Consider the following 10,400-nt stretch of genomic DNA (forward strand, 5'->3'; position numbering starts at 1 on the left):
AACATCTTACAGCATAGAGGAGCTAGTAACGTCCATAAACAGCTTGCCTTCATCGGATGCTGTGTCTACCGTCGAGGTTATTGCGGCCTCTGGAAACAGTTGCTCTAAAACATTCAGATCTTCATACGGGGTCTCCTCCAGAGCCTTAACAGCCTCATCCATATCCACATAGTCTGCATCGGTGTAGGCGTCATCCACACCGGAGTCGATGACACCCGGCTGTTTCCCACTCCCAAGATTCAACATATCAAAATGCTCACATAATGTATCCATAGCCGCTGCGTCATCAGGACCCCCATCGATGGATAGCGCCGGTGCCGGCGGACTTTCAGGGCTGTAATATTTTTGAAGGGTTTTCAAATCCTCAGCAGCTGTATTGTCCTTAGAGTAGTAGCTGTAGCGCTTCATAATTCCTGGTATTGAGGTCTTTTGAGTTTTCGTTTTTTTTCCAAGGCTTCAGGAACGGCTTGTACATCCCCCAATACGTATCTGTATATATACACCCTGCACGCCACGCCCCACCCTTCAAAACCCCGCTCCACACTTCCGGTTCTTTGGGGGGCATCCGGAGGAAGTCCCCTTGGGGCCCCAACCCTTGGGGGGACCTTCCCGATAGCCCCCATGATGTCACATCCGGTGGGACACCCCCGCTAAGGACCCAGGGCCTGTTAAACACACCTACATCACTTCCGGGACAGGATTTTGCCCAGACAGAACTTCCGGGGGAAGCCTCAGGGGGCCACGCCCAGGATATGACGTCATAGGGACCGGATATCCCGCCCTGAAGGGGCGTGGAAAGCTGTCAAGGCTTGTTTGATGAGGAAAGGTATCATTGTACACTACTCAGGTCTTCTATATGTGTCACATATAAAGTCCTCTATGTTGCAAGAACTCTAATTACCAAGAACTGGAAACATCTGCTTGCATGGCACAGCTCATTGTTACTAGCTCTGATGGCCCAATGCACTTTATAAGAGACGGGAAATGTCTCTGCTTCTCCTGTTGACTCTTTAATGATTGAATTTATGACTGAGGAATTTAAAACATATTTTAATATCATGCATGGGTGAAATGTAATTGCTGTTGTTTTGGGCAATTTTTAGGCAGAGGATATTTCATGCTTTGTATTCTTAAAATGTTGTGCCAAAATCCATACTCAGACCTACACATAAACCGCATACCATCCATACTCTCAAAAAATAGGCAAGTACGCCAACGAACAAAGACAAAAAATTAGTAAATGATGTAAAGAAGCCTCTCCCCATGCTTCCACCCACACTGAAATTACTTTTGACTCCCTGAAAAATAAGTGTACTCCCTACTTAAGAAAATAGGGAGTAAAGTACTTTACCATTTTATCTGAAGCACTTTATCATCTCTATTCAGGTCATCTTCCTTACAGCAATCTCCCAAGTTGCAGCAAAATCCCTCAGGGCACGATTCTGAGGTCCCGGCAAAATAATAAGAGTGTCGTTCTGCAGAGCAAAGTAACTTTTTTATTTTCACATAATTCTAAAGAATAAATGAAGATGGCGAGAGTGCGTCATCTACCAATTTCAAGAAGTATGTGGCATCCTAGCCCTGCAGCACGTTAATGGCCCTAGTAACCATTACATTAATAGCCAGGACTGTGTGAGGGTATTTTTCTCATTATGCACCATTTTTCTCCCCCTTTTTTGGGGGGAAGTCCGGCACTCTGTCAGGTGTCATGCCAGTGATGTGGAGCATTATGCCCTCATCAGCAGAAAACATTGGGCCTCATTAGGACCCTGCTGGTCTGGTAAAAACGTGCAGGTATTTACATAAACCGGTCCTTTACCAGACCGGCAGAGTACAAGATTGCCCCTGGGGGTAACCTGATTTACCTCTAAAAAAGAGCTGGAGTTAACTAAGGCCCCCACCGACATAATATAGTATTTTCGCCACTGGTGCCGAAAATACCGGCAAATCCCCCCATATGGAATGGGGATTTACCGGTTCTTCCACTGCCTGTAATATCCTGGTATTGTCGCGATATCAGGCGGCGGAAACGGTAGGTGCGCTTGCCGGTATCCCGGTGGATTTTCCACCAGGATACCGGCAGACTTGGAATGAGGCCCAATAATTGTCTCCACATATCTATGTCATTTTATGTTAAGTTGCAAAGATTTAATACTGTACCAAATAACTACCAGTGTGTTGTCACAGAGCTTAGTCTTGCCTGGAGGCCTGTGTATTGTGCTCTCATCTGTGGTATGCAGACCTTATGAAAATAAGAGGGATGGGAAAGAGGGTGCCGCAGCCAAAGATAAAGGAAATTAAGGGTTCAAATTGGCGAGGGACATGTTTTGTGGTAAAGTGGGTGAATGTAGATCAAATTAGTGAGGACAAAAGCTTGGGATTGGAAATAACAAGCTTTGGCAAAGGCAGTAGTTTGGGCTTTTGTGCAGCTTGTCTTTGGAGAAAGGCGGCCAACCCTCTAAGAAAGCCATCCTGTCAGTAGAACTGGACTCTACCAGACAGGTAACTCCAAAAGGAAGGAGCCAATCCTCTACACACAGAGCCATGGTTGGGGAAAGTCCCTGGTCAGTCGGAGCAAGGTCTTCAGTCCACTGTGCCGGGGGCGAGCTTTCTCCTCAGCTGTGGGAATGCTGCTGTGCCGCCTTCTCCCTGAAGACGGAGATTTGCATGTAAGGATGCAAGAGTGGGGAGAAGGGCAGGAAACCGCAGGTAGGAAAAGGGGGGCGTGGAATTCAGGACTCTCCGGAGCAAACAAAGGAAGGTGCGTCGGAAGACATTAGGGAAAAAGTTCGAGAAGAGTCGAGGAAAATAACGCGCTGTATGTAAGGATTAACTCTTACGCTCATTAAGGCGTGTCATTGCAGAAGTGTGGCTTAAATGGTTTTGCGTCTTTGCTGCTCTCGGCCCGGAAGCGGAAGTCTGCCACGTGAGGTGATCATTGCGAGAGGAAGGCGCTATCTTGGGTCTGACTCTACTCCACTAGAAATGGGAAACAGCAGAGGTCTGAGTCTGGAGCTAGCGAACCCCTTGAAGGGGCCAACAGAGCCTATAAGGACACCTACCCAAGTGGGTCTCAATGATTTGCCAGGCATTGCCATAATGGTACTACCACCCCATCCGATGGCAACAGCCAGAAAACAGTGAGATTGCCTGTGCATACGCTAGCAATACCAATACCTATACACAATCAAAAACGATCGACTTTATCAATGGTTGATTTTGAACAGGACCTCAGTTCAAGGAACTGATATAATCAAGAGGCTGATGGCACTCTTGGTTAAGACATTTTTATTACACCAGGTATATTTTAGACAATGTTTGAACTCAACTCCACTACCATAGGTTCAATGCGTTAAGCTAATAAGTATGCCCCATATAAGTCTTGTTATACTAACAGATGTATAAGGGTAATGATATGCCATTGAGCCCAAAGTACAAATAAGTTATGAAACACATGAAAAGTAGAAAAAAGGTTATGCAATATAGCGGAACCACATGTGGGCAATATATACATTTAAGAGCTGGTGTGAGACTCGTTAATCCCGAACACTTGGCACGGCCTAATTAAGTCAATGGGCCTCATTACGAGTCCGGCGGTAACCGAGGCGGTAAAACCGCCTGGTTACTGCCAGACTCGTATTAACATTCCACCTCTGTGATTCCCGGAATTACCGGGGCATTACAACCCCGGTGTCCCGGGAATTCCGGAGGTGATATGGTGTAAATCCCCATTCCCATTGAGTCCTACAGGACTCAATGGGAATGGGGATCATGGAAACACCAGCACCATCTCGTGATGGTGCCGGCGTTTCTTCGTCCGCCTGCAGGCGGGCGGTGGTAAACCCGCCAGGTCAGACCTGGCGGGAGCGCCACCTCCCGCCTGCAGGACTCGGGATCGGGCGGTCCGGAATTAACAGTGGCGGCGGGTTTACCGCCACTGTTATTTCCGGACCACCCGACCTTTAATGAGGCCCCATGTTTCTCCCCTAAAATAATAGGCAATCCGAACCTCTAAATCTGTGCAATAAGGAAAACAAAAGATCCATACAAGAAGGTGCATTTAAGAATTTGTTAAATGATAAATAAATATATGGTTCTCCCCTGAAGAATAATGGTCATGAAAACATATAATGCTGTGCAATCGTAAATACAATAAAATATTATGGCGGCTGGAGTTGTGCTCCAGCATACTCTTAAAGGTTGGTGATTTCTTTGTCTGTTGGATGTTACTGTAATATGTCAGGCGCAAGACAGAATACAACTGGGATTGCCCAGCCAGCGGTCAGAAGTGAATGGGTGCAAGGTGAATGCGTTCGACACAAAAGTGGAAGAGGATTAGGGAGTGAGTACTGTCCCTCGGAGTTCCATATCTGCATGGCCACTTGCTGGGAACTGGGTGTGACTGCCATGGAACAGTGACATTTTACTGTGAAATGAATGTGCTTTGTTTATCTGACTCAGTGTCAAATTCCTTATAAGAATATAGCGTATTTCACCCATTTGGAGGTAGCGAATATATTTTTAAGTAACTGCACCTCCTTGTTAAATAAATTAAAAGAATGTTAAACTTCACAGAATAACACTTTTAAGGTCTCCTTCCTCCTTAGTATACTTTGCTGTTAGCAAGTGACTACTTTTGGACCACTAAAATGCCACCTTTTGGAGTTTTATGTGCTATTTATGTTACGTCATTGAGCTTTTATGCAAATGTAGAACTTTGCCAGAAATGTCTTCTATGGTGTCTTAAAACATCAGTATACTTTGCTGATAGTGAGCAAAGAATTCTAAACCCCCAAAATGGTATCTAATAGAGTTGTATGTATGCTATGTTATGTCATGTTACTCAGCTTTTATGCAAATTTCAAACTTTACCAAATCACACTTGTTAAAAGTGTTATTCCACATCAGTATACTTCAGTGATGTCTAAAGTGTCATTTTATAAGGTTGTATGCACTATTTCGCTTATATAGTTGGCAGTTACTTGTTTGGGGTGAAAGTGAGTTTATATTATGGGGTTATTACTTGGCACCCAAGACCTTTTTAGCACCAAAGCTACTGTCAGAGAAAGTATAATATTGATCAAGATGACATCTGAGGCCAAAACTATGCTTAAGCAGGATGGGGTTACATTTTAAAATGAAGCCCCATTGTGAACCTATATTGGTATTTTGTTTATACTGTTTTATCGGGGAGTAGTGCCCTTTCATCCTCAAAACTGAATGGTATGAAAGCATAATTATAAAGAAGCTTATCTTCAAGGGATGTTTCTGAGGTATCAACAGAAGCGATGGCCAATCTCGTTTTCCATCATTTAAAAGTCCAACACCAGCTGGCTTGTTGTTAACAGCATGGTGCGATTATGGCAATAGTCCTTTCATCTCTAGGATGCAGGCGGTGGATGGACGCACACCCTCTCTAGACCTTTCTCCACTTTTGGGACTTCCTAAATGACTTGCTTCCTTGACTCAGTGACTCCACCAAGAGTAAAACACTCTGGTGATTGCTGTAAAAGGAGGAGGACACCCGGAAAGAGTGATGACACTGGGATCCTAGCATCAATCTTAGAATCCGGTGAATAACCTCCTGGATTTGCCTGGCAAATGGAGGGGGCACACCACTCGGTTAGGAAAGTGAGCCTCACCTCACTCAAGATGCCCAAAAGGGCATGAGCACATGTGCAACAAGCATAAGGCCCCAACTCCTGGGTACATCTCAGGAGGATAGCTCAGGGGCAACGCGCTCGCCTTGGAAGCGAGATGACGCGGAGCAACACAGGTTCAATCCCCGGGTCCTCACTTAGAAACCTCTGGGTATTAAGTGTGTTATAAATAACCAATTACAATTACATAGCCTAGGTCTGGACAAGGCCCATGTCCGAAACCAGAGTTCCCTTAGTTGCACTGAAGGCCACAGGTCAAGCTTTTAGTCTATCTCTTAACATCTCGCTCTTCACAGGCTTTAGGCAGCAATCATGTCCCACTTGTTCAGGATCTGGATGTCATCAACATCACTGAAAACCTGGAACTGAAAGGTCCAAATGCATTCTACCCTCTAAAGGAAAGTATGTGGACGCTAGATTGACATGGGGCGAGAGCCACGCCCGCCCTGCAAGCAAGCCAAGCCAAGGAATGCTGAAGTAAAGAAAATGTTAGACCAGAAATGCCAAGAGATGAAGATCAATTAATGAGGATGTCATAGTGGCCTGGCTGATGGTACCGAATGTCAGGGTAAGTCCAAAGAGATTACAGTTCTGAGATCACCCCGTCCACTGCCAGAGAAAGGCAATCTAGCACACATATGAACAGGCAATTCCACATTTGGATAATGAATGACTTATGTATGTTGCCGACCTCAACGTACTGCTGTGGGTGAGTGGTCACTGCACCTTCTAGGCAATTGCTTTGAAAGGGAAGGTGGTATATTCGTCTAAAGTTGGTGGAATCAGGGAACTCCAACTCTGATTGTTTCTGAGCGGTATAACAATGGCCATTTCAATTTAGCTGGCACTATGTTAGATGTAAGAAACTAAAGGTTTGGCTCAAGTCAGCACTCATGCCCAGCTTGTGATACTCAACTAAACATGCCAACAGCGATCAGAGTGCCTACTAAAGCACTGACTTATGCCTAAATAGTGTCTAACATGATATCTAAGTGAGTGCTTCACAAATTGCCATGCTAATTCTAATCACGCGTTGGAGAGACTTCAGATATGGGTTCAGGCCTAGTTTGGCCGATGCAGAATCATTCCTTCTGCTGACTGTTTAAAGCCATTGCTTCCTGGCTCCCTCAATCCTGTGTCTGTCAGCACACTCTTGTATTTTTATTTCGTGTTTGGGATTATATAGCGTAAACCAAGCTAAGGAGAAAAGGCGCACTTTACAAAGGAATACATCAAAAGTCTAAGCCAGTCTCAAAGTGGGCATTTCCTAACTGTAATGTCCTAGCATGCATACATGATCGAGTCCTGGGAGGAGAGAGGTGCTTAGGATCCTAGTTTTCCCCAGGCACTTGCTGAATACCTGGTCTTAAAGTCTTCTGTGAACTGCAAGAGTGTTGGGGGACGGGGTAGTGTTCCAGTAGGCTGATGCACGGCAAGAGAATGCCTGTTTTGCGTTTATTTCTTTGTGCTCCAGCATTGTCTGACCTGTTGCACGGAGCGGACTCCTGGCAGTACACTTGTTTGGGGGGACAGGTGGGCGTCTGGGCGGGAGTTCGACCACTGCTCTGCAGCGCTGTGTGGGCATTTACAGATGGTAATGTCACTGCAGTGGGCCCAACTACATTAGCTTCAGGCTCCAATTGTCGGACAATCCTGGCTACGCCTCTGGGCAAGCAGGTTTGATAATCTGGCCACTGAGAGGTTGCGCGAACAGAATGCAGAAAATATGCACAGTCTTGGCTGCTAAGGCAACGGGCGCTAAAGCCATTACTATGCTGCCCGGTGAGGATGCCACATATGTCTCGAAATTGGCATATTGCACAATCTAGCGCTATAATTGCTTTTTACAAGAATTATGTGCAAATAAAAAAGTGTTCTTCCACCAGGGACCACCGCTTTCCCTATTCGGTGTAGGCCTCAGAATCGGGCCATGGATAGTGCTGAATTTGTGTTATCTGTCCGGGTGCGTCACACAACCCTTCTGAGAAGTATGTGCATTAATATATCACAGAATGGGAACATGGAAGGGATCCTTGTGGTGGTGTGTTCTGGTGCGTGGACGGCCGTTTTGCATGGTGCAGTTATGGGGGTATGTTTACAGCTTGCCCAGTCGATCATGCCAATAATAATACGTATTGATTCCTCAAGCACCTGCTACTACAGGTGTTGCCATTTCACAGCGCCGTAAAATGACGACGGCCATGTTTGCAGAAGTGTCATTCTGTCAAGCAATAATGGCCCCTAAAGAGGTCTATACATCTATTATCTCACAGTGGTAGTAGAAACCTATGTTTTGGAGTTTTGGTGGTGAAGTAAAATACATTTCTTTATTAACAATAATAATCAGTAAAAGTAGAAACACTGAGTTAGTAAATTAAATGAGTTTTTATTTTGTAGTATTTAAATAACGTGGTTGTCTTCATAATTTAAGCATTTTAATTATAAACCTGGTTAAACTGATGTGGGTTTAGCATGAGCATGCATTAGGCGTCATGTAGAAATAAAATGTTTCTCTATGAGAAGGTGAAAGCATGTTACCATGTTTTAGCGTTCTCTTTGGTGTGTTAGACAGGATGTTGCAGTAAAAAGAAGTCCTCCAAATGAGGAAGTGTCTCGTTGAAAGAAAGGACAGAATGTCCACCATGCAGTCAATACCAGTAATTATTGACTGCCCTCTGAGCATTCTAATTGGCTGCGAGGAGATCAATAACCATCTCCATGTACTAATAAGTATTGTTACCCAATGTAATGGCAGTCAATTGACCGATCTCAGACGGGTAAACGGCTCAGACAGGGATTCACGCCAATGTTTCTCAGCAACGAGGCTTGACTCGCTGAACTCCATCACAGGCTTATCTGGCTAAGCCCCTGAGGGAGTTCTATATTGTTTGTATTCTCAGTGCACAGTGCTCTGATGCTCATCTGGCCGTGGTTTATGCTTTCAAATCCTGCAAACTAAAAAGGTGAATTGAAAATTGAAGAAAAGCAAGGCATTTTATACTTAGAGTTTTAGCTTGCAGTGTAACCAACCTGTACCACTTTCATTTTTCCAAACCATCGTTAAAGCATCCCACTGCTCTATGCAACAATTGCAACCAATGCTACAGAATTTTCAGACTACAATACATGCCCACAACAAGTGCTGTGATTATAATACGGTATAATGCTGACAATTACATAGCAAATACAACAAACTGAATGTTATCCTGGCGCTTATACAATATATGTTGTTGTTCTCCGCCTCAGTAGCACTCACTTTATCGACTTCAAGATGAAAGAATGTTTCATTGCTACCAGAAAGGGCAACTGACAGTGATAGGTAGCACACACGCCTCTATTGCAGGCGCCAAACCCACTCAGATATTTTACCAGTTTCCAAAGGAATACACTCAAGCTCGAAGTAATGAACAGTCAGTGCTTGCGTCAAAGTATCTTGACAAGTTATTGAGGGCAACTACAATCGTAAAGTGAAGAGGAATTGAAGATTACAGAACCCGTAAAATCATCAGATTTCACAATTTATAGTTTTTAAAGTTCTAAGTGGGCAAAGCAGGGGACAAACGGCCCTTATGGTGTAGTCACCTGAATATGTAGGTAGCTTGGCATTCTCATTTAAAACTAGCAAAACAGGTGTTTTTAAAAATGTTCTATGTAAGTAGAAAACATCTCTAGCTGAGATTACCTTGTTCATGGCCACGGGCATTGGTCTCCGCGCACTTCCGGTCACCTCTCAGGTTGGCACAGCGAGGACCGTTCCGTGTCAAGCAGCAGCGGCGTCTCCTGCGCCCCCGTTTGCTCGGGTCCCAGCGGGCGTGCACTGCCCCAGCTCTCGTGTCATCGTGCCATGGAGCTGTCGGGTCAGATAAAGAGGGAAGAGGGTGAGCTAGAGACTCTCCGCGCGCGCAGAGTGTACACTTCCTGCCAGTCAGCTGAAGTCACACGTGTTTACTGGCACGACCGGCGGCGTTAAAGAGCCATGGAACTGAATGATGAACGGTGTCTGAGGAGGGGCGTCGCCCGTGCATCCGCTTATTCAATATCTGTGGGTGGAGGCAGCCTTTCAAGCTTTTCATTGCTCCTCTCAGTTGGTCCACTTCATGTCAAAAGGAAGAATGCGATTGTGTTTGGGCTCTGCCCTCTGCCCTTGGCTAATAGTTTTGCTGCTTCCCTATTTAGCCAATAGGGAAGGCCGGTCTCGTGCAAATCTGTGTGCAAAAAAACCTGTCTGACTGCAGTTGTATAAACGTTAATCGAAATCAAATTCCCAATAACTACATACATTTGTGACCTGATGGTAATATGCTTTTATACTGTACCAAATCAGCAACGTAGTAGTATTAGAGTGCAGTGGCGTAACACAAAATGTGGCGGCCCCCCCTGCGGGCCATGCTGAGCCCCCCCACCCCCACTCGTCAACAAATCACGGCTCGCGCCACACTCTGGGCCAGCCTAGATTGTCACGCTTGCGCAATACGCACTAACGTGCTGCTGAAGGGGTATGCCACACACTGCATTAGGTGAAAGATATAAATATGTGTTTTAATGTAATATACAGCACACTTTATGAGAAAAATTGGCCATAAAGCCACAATGTTTGCATTTGTTTTGTAGGGTAACACCAATCCAATACATGCAAGCCACCAACAGTGCACAGGGACATTAATGCTTTGCTATTAAAAATGCCATGCCACAATGAAAACATGTCCAACTGGTTGCACACTGTAGACCAGTGTAGACACG

At 45.1% G+C, this 10,400-nt stretch overlaps 1 protein-coding gene across 1 annotated transcript in view; it reads right to left on the reverse strand.

Annotated features, from left to right (window-relative positions):
• Positions 1-9,769, reverse strand: part of LOC138491654 (odorant receptor 131-2-like) — a 243,878-nt gene extending 234,109 nt beyond the window's left edge. The window contains exon 1 of the mRNA XM_069618291.1: positions 9,343-9,769. The gene's annotated coding sequence lies outside the window, so the exon portion shown is untranslated. The remainder of the gene's footprint in view (positions 1-9,342) is intronic.
• Between the last annotated feature and the right edge of the window lie 631 nt (positions 9,770-10,400).

This window comes from Ambystoma mexicanum, chromosome 10 (genome assembly GCF_040938575.1).
Source record: "Ambystoma mexicanum isolate Mex_15411 chromosome 10, UKY_AmexF1_1, whole genome shotgun sequence".
In the NCBI taxonomy this organism is placed as follows: domain Eukaryota; kingdom Metazoa; phylum Chordata; class Amphibia; order Caudata; family Ambystomatidae; genus Ambystoma; species Ambystoma mexicanum.